The sequence below is a fragment of the Schistocerca gregaria genome, chromosome X (assembly GCF_023897955.1).
Source record: "Schistocerca gregaria isolate iqSchGreg1 chromosome X, iqSchGreg1.2, whole genome shotgun sequence".
Lineage (NCBI taxonomy): Eukaryota > Metazoa > Arthropoda > Insecta > Orthoptera > Acrididae > Schistocerca > Schistocerca gregaria.
This window is the reverse complement of record NC_064931.1, coordinates 133049428-133071675: the sequence shown is the minus strand read 5'-3', so window position 1 is coordinate 133071675 and position 22248 is coordinate 133049428. Positions and strand designations below refer to the sequence as shown.

The 22248-nt window shown below is 45.1% G+C and overlaps 1 protein-coding gene across 1 annotated transcript in view; it reads left to right on the top strand.

The window, feature by feature from the left end:
• Nucleotides 1-22248, top strand: part of LOC126299606 (calcium/calmodulin-dependent protein kinase type 1-like) — a 1453155-nt gene that overhangs the window by 601910 nt on the left and 828997 nt on the right. The window lies entirely within an intron of this gene.

Here is a 22248-nt window from a genome sequence, read left to right as displayed (position 1 = left end):
TATCTACTCCCACCCTAACACAAAATATAAATACCAACATTTAAACTAGTATTTTCCTCACGCAAGCAAAATTACGTGCGTGGTTCGAAGGGCACCAGGATGAGTTAACCGTACGCCCCTGGCCACAAGACTCGACGGATCTAAACCCAGTCGAGAATCTGTGGAACCATTTCGATCGGGTTGTTGTCAATCATGAAACCTAGCGCAGCTGGCCACAGTGTTGGGTCAACATGGCTCGACGTCCCTATCTGTACCTTTCAGAACCTCACTGATATTCTTCCTGCGCTCTAAGCACTATGGGACTTAACATCTGAGGTCATCAGTCCCCTAGAACTTAGAACTACTTAAACGTAACTAACCTAAGGACATCACAGACATCCATGCCCGAGGCAGGATTCGAACCTGCGACCGTAGCAGCAGCGCTGTTCCCGACAGAAGCACCTAGAACCACTCGGCCACAGCGGCCGGCACTCAGGCTTTTGAGAGGTGATCACAGTGCGACAGGACAGTGTAGAAGGTAGTGTCTCGAAATTCAGCAAAACCATTATACTAATAATTTAAAACAGTGACAAGTGCCTTAGTAGCTAAACATTTCGAGGCGAATTCATTTGTCACAGTAGTTCGGTGTAATTATTTAGTCTACTCGTTATTGTAAAGTCGAATTAGTACCCGTTCGAATAGTATCTCCAACAGTAGACGACTGGTCGTGTATGAACACCGCCTGCTAGGTAGAATTCTGCTCCATGAAGTCATCTTTCTTCTTATCGATGGGCAACGTGACTCGTGAGGTGATCCTGTGACGCCGGCCGCGGTGGTCTCGCGGTTAAGGCGCTCAGTCCGGAACCGCGTGACTGCTACGGTCGCAGGTTCGAATCCTGCCTCGGGCATGGATGTGTGTGATGTCCGTAGGTTAGTTAGGTTTAGGTAGTTCTAAGTTCTAGGGGACTGATGACCACAGATGTTAAGTCCCATAGTGCTCAGAGCCATTTGAACCATTTGATCCTGTGACGGACATATTTCTTACTGATTGTATGAGATATGTATTTGCGACATGTGAAATGTTCCAGGATGTCTTGCCTGGTTAAAAATGATGGATAAAATTTTTTAAGCTGCATCCAGTAAACTGTCCCCAGTTTTGGTTTTCGAGTATTATTCATCTTATACGAGAATCGAAATCATGTATTTTAGTCCTTACTTTTGTCTTAAATAATAAAACTTTACGATGTTTTAATTGTGAATATGTCTTCTTTTGGACTTTCAGGTACTGGTTTTTAAGAAGTACATTGGGGTCCTTACGCAAATCTTTGGAGCTGTCTATCATAGTACCCGTTTTCTCGTTCCATTTTAGTCTCTTATTCAACCTCTTACAGGATAAGGATTGCTACAAGGTTTTCTAAGATTTTTTTAATGACGTTAGCCGCGTTTTGGCATTGAAATCAATGGTCCGAACACACTTCCCTGCCGACCCCGTAAACACTACTGGTGTAGCGTTATCTACCCATGAACCCCCTTACTCGCACTTCTGATTGCCGTAAGAAATTGGGCATGGTGTGCATCCCCACTGAAAGAAAGGATCATCGGTCGTCGTCATATGGTTAACATTAATAAAACCGACAAACTGCACGGACGGCTTCCACACTGGATATGGAGGAAGAAAGATCCTATGAACACGTGCCCGAGAAAGAAAGACGCGCGTGCAACGACAACAGATCGTCCTGGAACACAGTACAGTGCTGCATTGCATCCACGTCACAACAGTCGGCCGTGTGGCCGAGCGGTTCTAGGCGCTTCAGTGCGGAACCGCGCTGCTGCTACGGTCGCAGGTTCGAATCCTGTCTCGGGCATGGATGTGTGTGATGTCCTTAGGTTAGTTAGATTTAAGTAGTTCTAAGTTTAGGGGACTGATGACCTCATCTACATGTACATCTACATACATACTCCGCAATCCACCATATAGTGCGTGGCAGAGGGTACCTTGTACCACAACAAGCATCTTCTCTCCCTATTCCACTCCCAAACAGAACGAGGGAAAAATGACTGCCTATATGCCTCTGCATGAGCCCTAATCTCTCTTATCTTATCTTTGTGGTCTTCCTGCGAAATATAAGTTGGCGGCAGTGAAATTGTACTGCAGTCAGCCTCAAATGCTGTTTCTCTAAAATACCTCAGTAGCGATTAACGAAAAGAACGTTTCCTTTCCTCTAGAGACTCCCACCCGGGGTTCCTGAAGCATTTCCGTAACACTCGCGTGATGATCAAACCTATTAGTAACAAATCTAGCGGCCCGCCCCTGAATTGCTTCTATGTCCTCCCTCAATCCGAGCTGATAGGGATCCCAAACGCTCAAGCAGTACTCAAGAATAGGTCGTATTAGTGTTTTATAAGCGCTCTTCTTTACAGATGAACCACATCTTCCCAAAATTCTACCAATGAACCGATGACGACTATCCGCCTTCCCCACAACTGCCATTACATGCTTGTCCCACTTCATATCGCTCTGCAATGTTACGACCAAATATTTAATCGACGCGACTGTCAAGCGCTACACTACTAATGGAGTATTCAGACATTACAGAATTCTTTTTCCTATTTATCTGCATTAATTTACATTTATCTATATTTAGAGTTATCTCCCATTCTTTACGCCAATCACAAATCCTGTCCATATCATCTTGTATCCTCCTATAGTCACTCAACGACGACACCTTCCCGTACACCACAGCATCATCAGCAAACGGCCGCATATTGCTATCCACCCTATCCAAAAGATCATTTATGTAGGTATAAAACAGCAGTGGATCTACCAAACTTCCCTGGGGCATTCCAGGTGATACCCTCATCTCCGATGAACACTCACCATCGGGGACAACGTACTGAGTTCTATTACTTAAGAAGTCTTCGAGCCACTCAAATATTTGGGAACCAATCCCATATGCTCGTACCTTAGTTAGGAGTCTGCAGTGCGGCACCGAGTCAAACGCTTTCCGGAAGTGAATGAATATGGCATCCGTCTGATACCCTATATCCATGGTTCGCAAGATATGTGAAAGAAGGGCGAGTTGCGTTTCGCAGGAGCGATGCTTTCGAAAGCCGTGCTGATGCATGGATGGCAACTTCTCTGTCTCAAGGAAATTCATTATATTCGAACTGAGAATTTGTTCGACAATCCTGCAACAACCTCAGAAGTTAAGTCCCATAGTGCTTAGAGCCATTTGAACCACGTCCCAACAGATCTTCAAAGTGGCCTCCGTGGGATCTCAGCTGTTAGGGATAGTAGCGGTTGTCATGCAGGATACACATAATCGTACTTTGGCCTACACAGTATTAGCGGGCCACTTGTCTGAATCTTGCCCTAGGGTTCGTCTCAATATCCTGTGGAACCCAATCCTCCAAATCTGATGTCTGCACAGTCTGCCGCCTCTCTGAACGTTCATCTGTCTGAAATAGAGGTGGGTCGAACTCGTTCATTCCCGTGAACTACTTCATTCATTTCGCTCTTTGCCGTGAAGCGTTCAAATGAAGTAATTCATTCCCGAAGTACGGAAGCCTGGCGAAGTTGCCCAGTTCGCCGCTCAGCCGCGGCTACGCTCGCTTCGCCTCGCTCGTACAATAAAGCTTCGTAATACTTCATAATTTTACCAACAGATGGCCGCACTATGCAGTAACGTCCACGCAACGTTTTGCGCTCTTACAGCGTCTGAGCTAACTTGAATAGAGCATGGTCGAAGGGGACAAAGGAAAGATAAACAGAGAAGCCCGTCACATATATAGAAGGTATTACATTTAATCTTGCTCGACATTTTCGCATGAAGCGCCCAAAAAAGTCTTTATCTGTCAAGTGAAACATTATTTGTTGTATTCATGGACTGAAAACTAGGGCTACCAACGAAATGCAGTCCAACTTTATGTTCCTTTTAAAATTTAATCCAATATAGAATGAGTATGTTTACCACTGTCACGAAGTCTATATATCTAAGTTAAGTGATTATTCAGAAGTTTTCCTGTAGATTTTATTTTTGTTGAGAATAATAACCCTCCAGATTCAAAACGTAAACTGTCACCTGTAGTCATCGGTACGATTTCAGGTAAAATCCCTCTTTCAGTGTTATTAACAAACCTTTTATTTTCATGTTCGCTGTGCGTGCTCACACAGCCAGCCTCTTCGTGTGTATCTGTAATATTCATTTGTCCGCAAGCACTGCCAACGGTAGGCTAGCGGTAAACGCGAAGTATAACCGAACTGCACAAATAGTCACGGGTAATGATGTCAGCACTGCAGGATGCAGCTGACGCTGCCTTCGCCTCGCCCCTCACCTCCACAACCCATCGCAAAACCTATCGTTTCCCACAAACGCCGCGCGATTCGTCGACAGGCAGTAGGGGGGGGGGGGGGGGGGACTGAAGTGAAGGGAGAAGGAGTGACGTAGCGCCGATGTGATGGGATGAGGGAGAGGGGAAGAGAGTGAGTGAACTAGAAAAAAGTGTGGAGTGTGTTATCTGTGAAGAGTTTGAAGTACCAGTTCATTGAAATTGAGTGGTTAGTTCACACTTCACTGGAGTGAGGCGTTCATTTGAACGATTCATTCGCGAGCTCCCCATCACTAGTCTGAAAGGGCCCATGATCACACAAACGTGCGAGAAGGGCTTAAAATTTTGTGATGTGGTTGGTGTCTGTGGGGGTACTTGTTTTGTATAGACGTGCTGCCTCTCGACCGTTTCTATCTGATTGGCCATACGCGAAGGCCATCTTGGCTTGTCCCTGACATGAACATCGGACCACTATGTTGCTTACAGTACGCTGCGTCAATCACACAACCTGCAACAAGGAAAGAACTCTAGATACGTGGCCAGAGAAACTGTCATTGGTCAGCGCTATCTGCCGTGGCAATGATGCATTTCTGGATACAAGTTCATAGGACGTTTCTCCCTCAATTTCCAGTCAGGAATCCGTCCCTGCGTTTGTCGGTTTTTATTAATGTTCACCCTGTGTATAAGTGCACAATTTTTTTATTGGTGACTGACGTCAGTGTACTGAACATTACATCAGTATTAATGTTATTTGAAGACCAATAAATATAGCTATTTCAATTTGTATGCTCTTCGGTTAGTCAGTACCTCTACATCTACATCCACACTCCGCAAGCCACCTGACGGTGTGTGGCGGAGGGTACCTTCTATTCCAGTCTCGTATTGTTCGTGGAAAGGAGGATTGTCGGTATGCCTCTGTGTGGGCTCTAATCTCTCTGATTTTATCCTCATGGTCTCTTCGCGAGGTATACGTAGGAGGAAGCAATATACTGCTTGACTCCTCGGTGAAGGTATGTTCTCGAAACTTCAACAAAAGCCCGTACCGAGCTACTGAGCGTCTCTCTGGCAGAGTTTTCCACTGGAGTTTATCTATCATCTCCGTAACGCTTTCGCGATTACTAAATGATCCCGTAACGAAGCGCGCCGCTGTCCGTTGGATCTTCTCTATCTCTTCGATCAACCCTACCTCGTACGGATCCCACACCGGTGAGCAGTATTCAAGCAGTGGGCGAACAAGTGTACTGTAACCTACTTTCTTTGTTTTTGGACTGCATTTCCTTAGGATTCTTCCAATGAATCTGTCTGTCATCTGCTTTACCGACGATTAATTTTATATGGTCATTCCATTTTAAATCACTCCTAATGCCTACTCCCAGATAATTTATGGAATTAACTGCTTACAGTTGCTGACCTGCTATATTCTAGCTAAATGATAAGGGATCTTTCTTGGTGTGTATTCGCAGCACATTACACTTGTCTACATTGAAATTCAATTGCCATTCCCTGCACCATGCGTCAATTCGTTGCAGATCCTCCTGCATTTCAGTACAATTTTCCATTGCTACAACCTCTTGATATACCACAGCATCATCCGCAAAAATCCTCAGTGAACTTCCGATGTTATCCACAAGGTCATTTATGTATATTGTGCCCTGCGGCACACCTGAAATCACTCTTACTTCAGAAGAATTCTCTCCATTGAGAATGACATGCTGCGTTCTGTTATCTAGGAACTCTTCAATCCAATCACACAATTGGTCTGATAGTCCATATGCTCTTACTGTTTTCATTAAACGACTGTGGGGAACTGTATCGAACGCCTTGCGGAAGTCAAGAAACACGGCATCTACCTGGGAACCCGTGTCCATGGCCCTCTGAGTCTCGTGCATGCATACCTTCCAGCATTTGTGACAAGAGCAAGCCATTAATGCTCACTTTCCCCTGGGCAGCCCTGCGGTCTAAGACGCCATGGTACCGTTCGCGCGGCTTTCCCCGTTGGAGGTCCGAGCCGACATGGCTGTGTGTGTTTGTATAGTAAAGTCGCCATACAAAACTGGCTGAGTGTGAAGCAGTTTGTTGTTGTTTCCCAAGCGGGGTTGTTCCCCCACTCAGCTCACCTTAACGATCATGTACTCCGCCTTCTAGCATTCATACAGAAACGGGTGACGAGGGTCTGCAGTGGCATTTTCTTATTATTCTTATGGCGCTATATCGGTGAATGTCACTACACTAAATTACGGTGAAGCGTAGTCTTGTACACTGCTTGTAGGTGGAGGACCATTTTCGATGCGAATATTTCATTGCAACGATGACTAAATTCCAAACATTCGTGATTTTGAACCAAGTTTTGTTTATAAAGTAAGTCTTCGTAACGCAAAGAACCTTCTGTGTCTCGCAGTATGGCGTTCACATTCTGTACTGTAAGACTCAGGCGGCCGTTGCAGTCTGAACACTCATGCAGTGGTATTTAAAAATATAGTTAACATTCGTCAGTTGTTTTACACTTGCTTTTGTTTAATGAGACCTGCTAGACACTGCACCACGCAAAAACTCAAGCATGAAGCCGGGTCTTAAAACCTTTTTTTAATTAATAAATTACTGATAGACGAACACGGATGACTAGCAACTGTGTGTGTTAACTTGCCCTACATTTTCAGTAAAGAGTCCTAAGTCATAAGGGCAGTCTAACAGTTTCTCTCGTGAACCTCTGTACTGTCCTACAGCCGAAGCAAGCATTTCAGCAAACTACAGAATCGTTGCTATTAGCTTTATGTAGCCTTTTTGGGGGGATTTTCCCCCTTCCTTTTTCGGAATTTAAAACAATATTGGCAGCTGTTATAGTAAGCCCGATGAACCTGACTTAGTTACGGTGAAAGATGCAATGCAAGCTGGCAGATAAATAGGTAACAAATTCTGAAATAAAAATAACTTTATACGCTACGTTAATCGCAACCTGAGAGATTGGGGGGGGGGGGGGGGGGCTAACAAAGGTGGTGGTGGTGGTGGTGGTGGTGGTGGTGGTGGTCGCGGCGGCGACGACGACGATGACATCGTTGTCTCGGTCACGGTTGAAGGAACGACCCAGAGTTTCTTAATGCACTAAAACTGATTTGAGACCAAAGGTACCGCAGTTGACTTAATTAGGAAATTACATCGAAATACGCCCTTACTGAAATGGGGACGTACAGTAACTAAACTGAATTACGAGAACACAGTGCAAGTATTCCCTTCCTACGAGTTACGATGGTTTCCACGTTCTTCGCTTCGCTCCCCCACCCCATATTTTCCCTCTCTCTCTCTCTCTCTCTCTCTCTCTCTCTCTCTCTCTCTCTCCAAGTTGTCAACAGGGTTGTTACAGGGTGTCCCAAAAGAATGACCCGATTTTAACTTGTAATAATATTGAGACAAATGTAACTAGGTAAATGAAACACCGCTAGATGCAATCGGCATGGTCTAGAGTTTCAGAAAAAATCCACTAGATGCCGCTATGAACGCTGACTTGGAGCGTGCAGCCAGTTCCACGCAATATGGCGTCCGCGCAAAAGAATGTATATTGTGTTCTTGCATTTAGTCGTACTCAGTGTTCGCAGTTCAGCTGGCATTTCATATTCGATTTCTTGCCAAACCACCATCACCACGGAACATTCGACGGTGGTGTAAACAGTTTGAAGAAACAGGGTGCCTCTGTAAAGGCAAAAGTCCTGGCTGGCCACGCGTTCCCGAACAAACAGTGGAACAAATCCGACGAGCATTTGAGCGGAGCCCCCACAAGTCCACGCGCCGTGACTCTGATAATTTCATCCTTCAGCAAGATGGCCCGCATCTCGTGGTCGTGCGGTAGCGTTCTCGCTTCCCGCGCCTGGGTTCCCGGGTTCGATTCCCGGCGGGGTCAGGGATTTTCTCTGCCTCGTGATAGCTAGGTATTGTGTGTTGTCCGTAGGTTAGTTAGGTTTAAGTAGTTCTAAGTTCTAGGGGACTGATGACCATAGATGTTAAGTCCCATAGTGCTCAGAGCCAGCCAGCAAGATGGAGCGCCAACACACTGGCACAACAACGCGTGCAGTTTCCTCAATGCCAGCGTGTCTCAACGTTGGATAGGGCGTACAGGACCGCGAGACCAGGCTTTACACTCTTGGCCTCCTACGTACGGACTTAACACCATATGATTTCTTCCTGTGGGCATATCTTAAACAATGTCTTTACGTTCCTCCCTTACCTCGTGACACTGATGAACTAAAAACCAGCCCGGCGGAGGTTCGAGTCCTCCCTCGGGCGTGGGTGTTTGTGTTCGTCCTTAGGATAATTTAGGTTAAGTAGTTAGTAAGCTTAGGGACTGATGACCTTAGCAGTTAAGCCCCATAAGATTTCACACACGTTTGGACATTTGAACTAAAAACCAGAATATGAGCTGCTGTACCTTCAGTGACAGAAGACACCTTACGCTCAGCTTGGGCTGAATTCGGCTATCAGCTAGATGTCGTCCGTGCAGTCAGTGGAGGACTTATTGAACATTTATGATGGATTTTTATAAATTTCTGTCTTTTATGAGTAATTTAGTATACAATTTGATGGTGTTACGGTCGGACGGTGTGGCCATGCGGTTTTAGGCGCTTCAGTCTCGAACCGCATGACCCCTATGGTCGCAGTTTCGAATCCTGCAACGGGCATGGATGTGTGTGATGTCCTTAGGCTAGTTAGGTTTAAGTAGTTCTGAGTTCTAGGGGCAGATGACCTGAGAAGTTGAGTCTCATAGTGCTCAGAGCCATTTGAACCATTTTTGTTGGTGTTACGCCCTTCTTCCTAATAAATATTTCTATTTAAAATCGGGTCATTCTTTTTTAGGTTTAAGTAGTTCTAAGTCTAGGGGACTGATGACCGCAGATGTTAAGTCCCATAGTGCTTACAGCCATTTGAACCAAATAGGCATTGTGTACATGCTGCTATCACCCTCAAAGAGAATTCGGTTTCTATGAATGCCAATTAATCGCAGACTGTTGAAAATTATTATATGGAAACCAAGACTGGCTTTCCCTGGAGAAGGCAACGTGCTCCTTTTCTCCATGTATGTGTGCTACGGAGTGGAGCCATCGAAACTTATTAACTACAGGCACGTTAGGCGACATGAAACACTTCGGTAAAAGTGTAGAAGGCGTGGGTGGAATGGGGGTCGGGGGCGGGTCGGTGAGAGCGAGCTGGGGAGAGGGAAACAGGGGGAGGGTGGATGGAACAGCTTGTTCAGCGTCCGCGGCGCTGAGTGGTCACCGCTAAGCCCCCGGCGCTCCCGGGCTTTCAGGCCACAAGGGAAAGGACACTCGTTTTAGCACGGCCGTCAGCTGCGTGAGAAAAGCAGATTCGTCTTGGAGCAAACGTTACCGCCTTTTAAGGACGCGGACCCCTTTCCTCCGCCGCGCGCGCACACTTCCCACGACACGCGGAAGACCTGCTCCTGAAGAGGTTCATCTGCGATATTACATACGTAATTACTACACTGAATGTGGTGTCACCGCCAGACTAAGTGGTAGCCTTTAAATCGGCCGCGGTCCGGTAGTATACGTCGGAACTGCGTGTTGCCCCTACCAGTGATTGCAGACCGAGCGCCGCCACACGGCAGGTCTAGAGAGACTTCCTAGCACTCGCCACAGTTGTACAGCCGACTTTGCTAGCGATGGTTCACTGTCTACATATGCTCTCATTTGCAGAGACGACAGTTTATCATAGTCTTCAGCTACGTCATTTGCTACGACGTAGCAAGGCGCCATATTCAGTAATTAGAATGAATTCTGAACAGACAATAATGTGAATCATGTACCGTCAAGAGCGAGGTTCATCATTAATGGATTAAAGTTAAGTATCAAACTAATTACATTTGCTTTCTGAATTCTAATTCCTTGTCATGTTCCAGATCTCACGTCAGTATAGTTCTTCCCTCCTCACGCCAGCCTGCGTGAGCTAAAACGTGTGCATTTCGGCCTCCACTAGTAACACGGTGTTGGCTCTTCAGCCAACACAAAACTGAAAATAATCTCGTCGTTGTCTTTTGCAGTTACAGCCATACCCTACAAGCGGAGCGTACTTTCAGTACAACTATTTCCATCCCCATCCCCCTTTCCCTGTTCAGTTCGAGAAGGGCGCGTTGGAAGAATAAGTGTCGGTAAACCTACGTAGTAGCTCAGATTGCCCGGATTGCAGGCCGTGGTGGCCGAACGGTTCTAGGCGTTCAGTCCGGAACCGCGCCGCTGCTACGGTCGCAGGTTCGAATCCTACCTCGGGCATGGATGTGTGTGATGTCCTTAGATTAGTTAAGTGTAATTAGTTCTAAGTTTAGGGGACAAATGACCTCAGATGTTAAGTCCCATAGTGCTCAGAGCCATTTGAACCATTGCCCGGATTTTATCGTTGTGTTCACTTCAAATGGTTCAACGCACTATGGGACTTAACATCTGAGGTCATCAGTCCCCTAGAACTAAGAACTACTTAAACCTAACTAACCTAAGGACATCACACACATCCTTGCCCTAGGCAGGATTCGAACCTGCGACTGTAGCAGTAGCGCGGTTCCGGACTGAAACGCCTAGGTGTTCATTTCTCAAAACGTATGTAGAGATGAATGTGGGGATGAAGAAATATGTTCCCACCCTCTTCCCGGAACGTCCGCTCACATAATTTCAGTAATAAACATCGCCTTGCCGCGCGGGATTAGCCGAGCGGTCTCTGGCGCTGCAGTCATGGACTGTGCGGCTAGTTCCGGCGGAGGTTCGAGTCCTACCTCGGGCATGGGTGTGTATGTGTGTGTTTGACCTTGGGATAATTTAGGTTATGTAGTGTGTAAGCTTAGGGACTGATGACCTTAGCAGTTAAGTCCCATAAGATATCACACACACAAACATCACCTTCCTTGTAGTATCTGCAACTGGAATTTGTTAAGCATCTCCGATACACACTTAATAAAATGTTTCTGACTATTATGCCGTGGTGCGAGGAATTTCTTGTTGAAACCCAATGTACCGTCCCCATCTGTTAGGAAGCGAGGTTCATAAATTCGATTTCACAATAATCAAGTACTTATTTAAATTACATGGTAGAAGCTGAAGATGAGATGAGAGATACCATACTGCGAGAAGAATTCGACAGAGCACTGAAAAACCTAAGTCGAAACCACGTCCCTGGTGCAGACGATATTCTGTCAGAACTACTAATAGCCTTGGGAGAGCCAGTCATGACAAATGCATTTCATTTGGTGTGCAAGATGTATGAGACTGGCGAAATACTCTGACATTCAAGAAAAATGTAATAATTCCAGTAGCAATAAAACCAGTTGCTGACAGGTGTGAAAATTAAACTATCCCTTTAATAAGTCATCCTTATGAAATATTAATACGAATTCCATACAGAAGAATGGAAAAACTGGTAGAAGTCGACCTCCGGTAAGATAAGGTTAGATTTCGAAGAAATGTACGAACACGCGAGGGAATAATGACGCTAAGATTTATATTAGAACAGGGCCGACCACGGCGTACCCAACTTTACGTATCCAGCGTCTCCAGGCCGCGGGTGGGTTACTACGTAGACTGTCGCTCGACTTTGCCAGGCCCTTCTCGGATGTACACGGAACAAAACGATGACATTCTGCGGTCGGCTTAACTCTTTGCGTTCGGCAGAATCGTGGTGTCGACGTTATTTACCCATCGCTATTTATTTGTGGTACGATAGGCGTCAACAGGACCAGTGGCTGTTTCCATGAAAAGGGCAGCCTAGCGGTCTATCGTCACACTCCTTTAAAATGAATGGGGATGACAGAAGAGAGGGATGAGAATTCTCAATTCGCATAAGTGACAGGTACCGCTTATTTGCTGTGAAACGACATTACAACACTACGCAGAAATAATTTAAACTTTCAGACGACAATGATAGGCAAAAAATTACAGCGATCGACAACCGGGATTCATTGTATGTACATCATAAAGCACTTTGTGCGACAATTTTGTGCTAAATTTGCAGACATGGAGTACTTCAAGAATATGATGTACGAATAGTAAAATTTCTGAAGTCGCGCCCATTATTCCACTTTCAGTTGCAACAGAAATGAATGAAGTGTATGGAGACTTCATATATTACTGCAAATTACACTATGTGATCAGAAGTATCCGGACACCCCCAAAAACATAAGTTTCTCATATAAGGTGCATTGTGCTGCCACCTACTGCCAGGTACTCCATATCAGCGACCTCGGTAATCGTTAGACAGAATGGGGCGCATCACGGAATGCACGGACTTCGAACGTGATCAGGTGATTGGGTGTCACTTCCCTCATACGTCTGTATGCGAGATTTCCACACTACTAAACATCCCTCTGTTCACTGTTTCTGGTGTGATAGTGACAGTTGAAGAGGGTCATAATGTGTAATATGCAGACATCTATCCAGACCATCACACCGGAATTCCAAACCGCATCAGGATCCACTGCAAGTACTATGACAGTTACGCGGGAGGTGAGGAAACTTTGATTTCATGGCCGAAATGCTGCTCATAAGCCACACATGACGCCGGTAAATGCCAAACGACACCTCGCTTGGTGTAAGGAGCGTAAACATTGGACGGTTGAACAGTGGAAAAACATTGTGTGGAGCGACGAATCACGGTACACAATGTGGGGATTCGATGGCAGGGTGTGGGTATGTCGAATGCCCGGCGAACGTCATCTGCTGGCGTGTGTTGTGCCAACAGTAAAATTCGGAAGCGGTGATGTTATGTTGTGGTCGTGTTTTTCATGGAGGGGGGTTGCATCCCTTCTTTTGGGTGGCACTATCACAGCAGACGCCTACATTGATGTTTTAAGCACACTTCATGCTTTCTACTGTCGAAGAGCAATGCGGTGATGGCGACTTCATCTTTCAGCACGATGGAGCACCTGTTCATAATACACGGCCTGTGGCGGAGTGGTTACACGACAATAACATCCCTGTAATGGACTGGCCTGCACAGTGTCCTGAACTGAATCCTACAGAACACCTTTGGGATGTTTTGGAACGCCGACTTCGTGCCAGGCCTCTCCGACCGACACCGATACCTCTCCTCAGTGCAGCACTCCGTAAAGAAGGGGCTGCCATTCCCGAAGAAACCTTCAGCACTTGTTGAACGTATCCCTGCGAGAGTGGAAGCTGTCATCAAGGCTAAGGATGGGCCAACACCATACTGAATTCCAGCACTACCAATGGAGGGCGCCACGAATTTGTAAGTCATTTTCAGCCAGGTGTCCGGATACTTTTGATCACTTAGTGTACATTGGTTAAGTCAAGGGGCATCCACGGAACTATTCTCGATTTAAACCTCGCTATTGTTGAATTCATGAAGGAGAAAGGAGTGTAGGAACGAAAGCTAGAACATCTGGAATGTTTTGCAGACTTCGAATTTTGAGTGGACTTGACTGCACACTGCCAACAGTAGGATACTGCGAGGTAAGTTCTTTCTGATTTGATGAAGCTAAAAGTGCAAAAATATTTCGATCGACGTACTTGTGTGATAGACGTTTTTCGATTATGAAATTAAAACAAGTGGCGATTACGTGGCAACTTGAGTGCGAAACACTGTGAAATTGTCTGCGACAGTTTGTATCAGGTGAAAATTATATTGTTTCCAGTGCGCCAAAAATAATTAACACTAAAAACTTATTTTGTCTGTGATCTATGTTTTTGAGAAATTTAAAATACAAAATAAAGTCGTATGCCGTAAGGCTGTACTGCAATTTAAATGCGGCGCGCTTTGTCTCCCTTCGCCCTCCGCGCGCTCAGACAGCGCGACAAGGGGCTGGGGGAAATATGAGGCGAGGCTGAGCGCGCGAGCCGAAATTTTGGCCACCACTACCTTTAACCAAAGGGAAAAAATGGCGTATGAGTTTAAGTTCAGGGAGAAGAAATGGAAATCTTGAGGTTGCCGTTGACATTTTAATTCTGTCAGATATAGGGCAGTGCTTGAATGGAATGGGCAGTGTCTTGAATGTAGCATTAAAGATGAACATCAAGAAAAGCAAGAGAAGGATAAGGGAGTGTAGTCGTATTAAACCAGGCGATGCTGAGGGCTTAGAGAAGGAAACGAGAAACTAAAAGTACTAGATATGTTTTGCTGTTTGGGCAGCAAAATAACTGAAGATCGCTGAAGAAGATAGGATACAAAAAGTGGATTGAATTGCAAGAAAAGCGTTTCTGATGAAGGTTTATTTGTTAACATCAAATATAGACCTAAGTGTTCGGAAGTCTTCCCCGAAGACATTTGCATGGAAGTGAAACATAGACGATTAACAGATTCTGTTGTGCTTGGCAGGAGAGCCAACCGTATGGCTAAAGAAGGCCGATATGCACGCGTTTTAGCTCACGCAGGCTGGCGTGAGGTCTGGAACATGACAAGGGAATTAGAAGTGAGAAAAACGGACGTAGCTGGTGGAATACTTAACTTTAATCCATTCATGGAGAACGTCGCTCTTTATGGTACATGATTCACAATATCAATAGTACGGATACTGGCGCCTTGCTAGGTCGTAGCAAATAACGTAGCTGAAGGCTATGCTAACTATCGTCTCGGCAAATGAGAGCGTAGAAGTGAGTGAACCATCGCTAGCAAAGTCGGCTGTACAATTGGGGCGGCGAGTGCTAGGAAGTCTCTCTGGACCTGCCGTGTGGCGGCGCTCGGTCTGCAATCACTGATAGTGGCGACACGCGGGTCCGACGTATACTACCAGACCGCGGCCGATTTAAAGGCTACCACCTAGCACGTGTGGTGTCTGGCGGTGACACCACAGATTCGGCACGAAGTGAATAGCTTTCGAAATGCGGTAGTAGAGATGAATGCTTTAGATTAGATGGGTAGATCATGTAACTAATGAGGTGCTGAATAGAACTGGGGAGACAAAAAATGTATGGCACAACTTGACTAAAAGATAGTAGAATGCATTATGAGATACCAAGGGCGCACCAATTTAGAATCGGGGGGAAGTGTTTGGCGGGGGTGTGGGAAGGGGGAGGGGTAAACGTCGTAGAGGAAGACCAGGACATGAATACAGTAAGCAGATTCAAGATGATATAGTAGTAGTCGTCGTTATTCCGAGATGAAGTAGCTTGCACAAGATAGAGTAGCATGGAGGGTTGCATCAAATCAGTCTTTGGGCTCAGGACAACAGCAAAATTTAAATTCAAAACAAACATGGAATATTATTTCAACTTGACTCGTGAAAAACAAAAAGCACAGAAAATTGGTTCAAATGGCTCTGAGCACTATGGTCATCAGTCCCCTAGAACTTAGAAATACTTAAACCTAACTAACCTAAGGACATCACACAACACCCAGTCATCACGAGGCAGAGAAAACCCTGCCCCACCGGGAATCGAACCCGGGAACCCGGGCGCGGGAAGCGAGAACGCTACCGCACGACCACGAGCAGCAGACACACAGAAAATTAACACGAAATACAGGAGTTAATTAGGTGGTACTTCGACGAATGAATAAAATCTAAGTTCCTCATCTGTGCAACCCGCATTTTGGAATATAAAGTAAATGACCCAATGAATTCCTCATACTAAGATGCACAAACAACCAGATAAATGCGACCTGCTCAGGTGCGGACTCTGAAATATGAAACGAAGTTCTAGGCGACTGATGACCTCAGAAGTTAAGTCGCATAGTGCTCAGAGCCATTTGAACCATTTTGATTTGTTGAAAAAAGCAACACCTAAACTTCACAGTCAGCAAATGATAGCTAGAGCGGGACGGCTCCCAGGAAACGTATGATAAGAACACAGAGCTCTCTGTTCTCAAACCGAGCTCCCTTTGGTGTGACCGCAGCAAGCTTGCAGCCAATGCGACGAACTTAAATGTGCCTCAAAGCATGAAAATAGAGAGGAATGCGGTAAATGGAGGACACAGGACACACATTGTATAGAAGGGGAGGAAATATGTAGGATTGGCCGACAGTGACACTGTTGAGAGGAACCAAAATCTCTCACTTTTCATGGGAACAGAGAGGTAGGATTGTTGTTGACATCCACGCTGAACAGGTAACAGCTGCATCTCAAGTGGGCACTTGTGGATCAAGTCACCGTAGCGACTGGATGTCGGGGATTAGTTTCCGGAAACAGTAACTTCTGAATTCGCCGGGCAGGCCCTTGAAACCACGTCAGAATTACCACCCAACTCGATCACAGCCTTCTTGCTAGAAGTCCACAGTAGACAAGGGATGTCCCGAAATCCACAGATTCCAGTGAGAACCTTTCATCCACCACAGTACTGCACCTCAGTCAGTGCTGCCTGCTTTGTATGTGAAATACAATTTAACTGAACTGATAGAGGATTGGAAAGCGGTCTTTATAAGTCATGTTACAAACTTCACTGTCTTGATAAAAACATTAATTACGCATTTTCTTTCTCTTTTCAGGTACGTTCAACGTAGTATCTACACTTCAGTCGGTATGTGAGAGGCTACTAATTTTCACATATTAGTGTTGCTAAATTTTCAGGATATTCGGATTTGGTATTGACAGCAATACTTTTTATTAAGCTTGCAGAGAAGCGACCGTCTGAACAATAAGCATCAGTTTTACTTCATACGTTGACTTTACACATTACTTCAACCATGAGCAACAAAAATCATAAGCATGAGTGATTCTCGCTGTAGTTACATACGTAGTGCAGTGAGCAACACGTTTGTTTGCATGGCCATCCTCCGTAGCAAGGACAGAAATATTTGTTGGTAAATAAAAACTGTCTTTTCTTGCTGCATGTAATTTATTTTTTTCCGATGCTTTTCGCATTTTTCTACTCTAAGGTATCTGAAGTGGGATCTAGAACGGTACATTTTTCTTTCGATTTGTGTTATTTTTAGATTATCAAACAGTTCACGTTTCTTGTGTAAATAACTAATTACTTACAGTTTGTTGGCATCTGCGTTTCCTCTGTAGGTTGCACTACCACTTCATTTCCGAAACATAAGCACATTTTTATATTCCGAAATTTTTCGTTCAGGCTGATCACCACGTTTACCCATGCTTTTGTGGTGCTCTATTACTCTTCCTCCTGTTTGGTTAGTTTGCTTACGTGTTGCCAACCTAACGAAGTATATGCCGAAAACTAACGTCTATTCATGATATGAAGGTGGTAGCTTTTCTTTCCGACATGTCCGAAAGAACAGATACCATTTTCATATAGTTAAGGCTAACCGGCCATTGACCTCCTTCTGTGCTGGATGCACGCGCATTGCCCGAACTCTCACGGGACTCGCTAAGATTGGCGTCCTCGGTGGCGCTTCAGTCCGGAACCGCGCGACCGCTATGGTTGCAGGTTCGAATCCTGCCTCGGGCATGGATGTGTGTGATGTCCTTAGGTTAGTTAGGTTTAAGTAGTTCTAAGTTCCAGGGGACTGATGACCTCCGATGTTAAGTCTCACAGTTCCTAGAGCCATTTTTGAACCCGGTAAGATTGTCTTCCGCGAGTAAACGTGTAACGGGCAGGGACACTACGAATGAAGTGTGTTGACATTAAGTTGGGAATGTGGGTCTCACGGGGAGCGTGCAATGGATAAATCCCTGCAGTCGGACTATCTTCTGTGCCCTCAGTGACTCAGATGGATAGAGCGTCTGCCATGTAAGCAGGAAAACCCGGGTTCGAGTCCCGGACAGGGCACACATTTTCAGCTGTAACCCTTGATGTATATCAACGCCTGTGAACAACTTAGGGTCTTGATTTAATCATCATTTCATTCTATTCATGATGTTTATATCTCGTGTGTGTGTGTGTGTGTGGGTGGGTGGGTGGATGAGTGGGTGGGTGTGTGTGCGATCGCTCACACGCACACACACGCTCATGCTTCAAAGAATATTTTTCGTTAATACTTCATGTCTACATCTTTAAAATATGTTAAATAGATATTTATCACTGTGAATGGAGGAAAATATATCTAAATTTACATGTAAATACATCTAAATTCACAAGGCTGAATAGTTATTCAATATGCAGTGTGTTTATAAAGTCTATGAAAAATTTCAAAAAATCGGTACATATAAATGACCATGAACAAGGAAAAAATAATACAGTGTGTGAAAGACTAACCCTGTTTTTTGCAATGTTTATTAATGTTCTGTGTGTACACCCTTGGTCACAAGGAAATCCAAATCTGACCATACCTGGAAGAGCATATCGAGAGAGGTGGTAAGAAAAAAATGTTCAAATGCGTATGAAATCTCATGGGACTTAACTGCTAAGGTCATCAGTCCCTAAGCTTACACACTACTTAACATAATTTATCCTAAGGACAGACACAGACACCCATGCCCGAGGGAGGACTCGAACCTCCGCCGGGACCAGCCGCACAGTCCATGACTGCAGCGCCTGAGACCGCACGGCTAATTCCGCGCGGCAGAGGTGGTAACAACAGCTGGATGCAGTGTGGTGTCGCAAGTTTTCGGTGTTCTGTGATAGAGCTAGAACATTAACGTTCATCCACGTCAGCGGCTGCAGCACAGCCTTTCCAGTGGTGTGGTAACGTCTCATAGAGGTACTCTAGTGCACCATTGTGGAAATGTGGAGGGGCATCATATTATTGGAAGACCGGATCGATATCAGTTTCGGTTTGTGGCCTGAGCCACAGCTGCAGTGTCTCGAGATAGCTGTCACGATTGAGAATTTTATTACATAGAAGGAGGTTCCATAACGTGTTTTGTTAGACACGGCGCAGAACCTTCTCGGAATCGTTAATGTGTTTTGTGATTTCTCTGTCCGCCAAAAGGAGCTGTTGTGTCGATCGACTTTTCCCGAAAGACTGAAAGTGCCTTCGTAACTGAAGATTAATTTCCTTTCGAAGTCATTTTTAAGACGTTGGTTGGTTGATCGGTTGATTTTGGGAAGGGACCAGACAGCGAGATCGGTGTCGTAGGATTAGGGAAGAATGGGGAAGGAAGTCGGCCGTGCCCTTTCAAAGGAACCATCTCCCCATTTGCCTGAAGCTATTTAGGGAATCCACGGAAAACCTTAATCAGGAGGGCCGGAGGCAAGTTAGAACCGTCGTTTCAATATGGTTTTTCATATCAATGCAGAAATGTAGACGGCAAAATTAGACTTAATTATTTATGTGTTAAAAGAGCAGCAGTTTGTTCTGCTTCACTCTTAATCACTTCTGAAGGTTTAACGCACTGCTGGCTGGCGGATCTTCAGTTCTGCACTAACTTGATGGGCAGCCTTGTAGGACTTCGCAACATGGCCCTAACACGGTTCACTATCGATTCTGACACACCTGGTCGATCCCAGCGCCTTTCATTTCGCAAAATACTATCCTCCTCGAATTTGTTGTATCATTTCACTCCGCTGTTGTAAAACTGCTGGTTTCTTGCGAAACTTGCCACGGAAATGTTTCCACACGCAAACCATCGATTAGCAACGACCAGATACCGACACACACAATGCCTTCTGTGCCTGCTCTGCCTTCTCTACGTGGTTCGTCGCTTTTTTAAGCAACTATGGTCGGTAGCTCCCCTGCCGGTGGTTCTCCTCATTAACTTGCCGTGACCCTCTTAAAAAAGAATCTGACAGTTTGTGTCTCATATACTGTATCACTTGTTACCTTATGTTTAAACATTTACTTACAAACGTTTTCAAAATACACTACTGGCCATTAAAATTGCCAAGAAGAAATTCAGATGATAAACGGGTATTCATTGGACAAATATGTTATACTAGAACTGACATGTGATTACACTTTCAGGCAATTTGGATGCATAGGTCCTGAGAAATCGGTACCCAGAACAACCAACTCTGGCCGTAATAACGGCCTTGATACACCTGGGCATTGAGTCAAACAGAGTTTGGATGGCGTGTACAGGTACAGCTGCCCATGCAGCTCTGACACGATACCACAGTTCATCAAGAGTAGTGATTGGCGTATTGTGACGAGCCAGTTGCTCGGCCACCATTGACCAGACGTTTTCAATTGGTGAGAGATTTGGAGAATGTGATGGCCAGGGCAGCAGTCGAAAATTTTCTGTATCCAGAAAGGCCCGTACAGGACCTGCAATATGCGGTCGTGCATTATCCTGCTGAAATCTAGGGTTTCGCAGGGATCAAATGAAGGGTAGACTCACGGGTCTTAACACATCTGAAATGTAACGTCCGCTGTTCAAAGTTCCGTCAATGCGAACAAGAGGTGACTGAGACGTGTAACAAATGGCACCCCATACCATCACGCCGGGTGATAACGCTAGTATGACGATGACGAATACACGATTCCAATGTGCACTCACCGCGGTGTCGCCAAACAAGGATGCGACCATCATGATGTTGTAAACAGAACCTCGATTCATCCGAAAAAAATGACGTTTTGTCGTTCGGTCACCCAGGTTCGTCGTTGAGTACACCATCGCAGGCGCTCCTGTCTGTGATGCAGCTTCAAGGGTAACTGCAGCCATGGTCTGCGAGCTGATAGTCCATGCTGCTGCAAACATGGTTGAACTGTTCGTGCAAATGGTTGTCGTCTTGCAAACGTCCACAACTGTAGACTCAGGAATCGATACGTGGCTGCACGATCCGTTACAGCCATGCGGATAAGATGCCTGTCATCTCGACTGCTAGTGATTCGAAGCCATTGGGATCCAGCACGGCGTTCCGTATTACCCTCCTGAACCTTCCGATTCCAAATTCTGCTAACAGTCACTGGATCTCGACCAACACGAGTAGCAATGTCGCGATACGATAAACCGCACTCGCGATAGGCTACAATCCGACCTTTATCAAAGTCGGAAACGTGATGGTACGCCTTTCTTTTCGTTACACGAGGCATCACAACAACGTTTCATCAGGCACCGTCGGTTAACTGCTATTTGTGTATGAGAAATCGGTTGGAAACTTTCCTCATGTCAGCACGTTGTAGGTGTCGCCACCGGCGCCAACCTTGCGTGAATGCTCTGAGAAGCTAATCTTTTGCATATCACAGCATCTTCTTCCTGTCGGTTAAATTTCGCGTCTGTAGAACGTCATCTTCTTGGTGTAGGAATTTTAATGGCCAGTAGTTATTTCATAGACTTTATAATTAACGCACATATTCCCGCTGTAGATATGTTGCGAACACAATAAAAATTATGGTATAACTAGTTATCGGACTGAATTATGTATCTATCTTAGTAAAATTGCTCGTTCGTAAGTTTCGTATTTAGGTATGCCAGATTAAAAAGTTGTAGAATAATAAAAAAAATTTACGAGCTTGTGGTTGTTTTACATCACAATGTGTTTTCAGCACAGCTTAAAAGAAATAGTGTTACGTGTTTAAATATTGTAGTAAGTGAACAGTGGGTTTTTGGATCGGCGGACCACACACTCCCTCTCCCTCACCCTGGTCAGGTCATTGTCGACAACGACCTAAATACCGCAAAGGACACCACAATGCGCTATCATAACTGAATTTTACGTTTCAGTTTAGGAACAGAATACTTTCTGCAAACATATAAAAGAAAACGGTATATGTTAATTCTATTGAATATTTATTTACTGATGAAAATGGCCTTATATCACCAAACCTAAGTCATTTAAATTGAAATAAACTTTTATGAAAGATAGCCAAGACGATGTTTTTTTCGCCTACTCAAATCATTTCCCAGTCTGTCTCTCAGCGTCAGTATCTTAGAAGGTATTTGTTGTTTACTGAGCAGCTTGAAACGAAGAATGGAGCGAAAAGGGTTCTGTGAGAATTACACGCACAGAAATTTGATTCAGAATAAGAATGTAATTGCTACTATCGTCTTTAAATGACCGAGCTGTAGCCCACTGACCTACCAGGGCACTGTTTCGTTTCTGCTCAAAGCCACCTGAGAGGAAACGAAGTCTTGGAACTGAATTCGTGTAGCCGATCGCCAGACGTGCTCGGAGAACGTGATCAGTGTGTCACTAGTCTTCAGACAAAATTCCCAATTCCGT